Consider the following 1,202-nt stretch of genomic DNA (forward strand, 5'->3'; position numbering starts at 1 on the left):
TTTTTTTGTGTCTGTCTCTACCACAGTTGACTCAACATCATGTTTGTTGCATGATTTACATGAATTTGCTGGGGTTGGGGGACCTTCGTCATACTTTAGTTTAGGGTCCAATTCTCACTATTCTCTAGCTAATAACTATAACTTTTGCCTCAATAAACTCCTAATTACTGCTTATTAATAGTTAGTAAGCTAGTTGTTAAGATTAGGTTTTGGGTAGCATTAAGAAATGTAAAATATGGTCATGCAGAATAAGGTATTAATATGTGCTTTATAAGTACTAATAAACAGCCAATATCCTAGTAATATGCATGCTAATAAACAACTAGGACCCTAAACTAAAGTGTTACCAAAACTTTATTATTGACTTTTTTTGTTTTGCTTCATTACTGCATTCGGGCTCAAATGTGCCCTGTTTGGCTGTTTTGAAAAATAATTTGTAAACAAATGGATTAGCTTAGACAGATGTTTGCCTGCAAATCTATACTGACCTTATCTGATCACAGGATTTTATGAAGTACATTTTTTGTTGAATGGCAGAAAACTGGGTGACTGTATTTGACTTAATTCAAACCAGTGGTCAGGGTACCCAGATGTTATGTGGTCCCGATCTAAAAAGAGTGTTGACATCCAATGAATAGCGGAGGCCACCTGCTAACTTCACTTCTAGCGGTGTGGATGATTTGCATTCCTGCGGCCTGCTGCCCTGCATGATTACTCCTGCTGCTTCACAATCCCATCTACTGTTTAATATCATGGATTCCGTCCAATTCCACTAAATGTCTTCCTTTCTACAACACCAGGCCCAGTATGAATGCTGCTATTTTAGGGAATTCTGTGCCAGCAGTGAGCAGGCTCTCTCTTAGTATAAGCCCTGTAGCCACATGAAAGGGGAAAAAGATAATTCGCCATAGTGAGTACAGATGAATTTACTGTCCTGTTCCCTGCAGGGTGCAGCACACATATATGCATGATTGATCAGATTGGGGCTCTTCAGGTCTTTGGACACTGATCTTCAAGCTCAATCTAAATGACAGTGTCATTTATTGCTTACATGATTAATATCGGACTTTGGTCTGTATACATGTAAATCCATAGTTTAGTCATGAAACTCTGACCTAACGCTGATTGGTTCCTCTAATGCCAAGGCATTAGCCAACTAGACGTACTTCCTAATCCATAAAACCATATAGTCGTTTCCTAGC

The sequence above is a fragment of the Megalobrama amblycephala genome, linkage group LG10, assembly GCF_018812025.1.
Source record: "Megalobrama amblycephala isolate DHTTF-2021 linkage group LG10, ASM1881202v1, whole genome shotgun sequence".
Lineage (NCBI taxonomy): Eukaryota > Metazoa > Chordata > Actinopteri > Cypriniformes > Xenocyprididae > Megalobrama > Megalobrama amblycephala.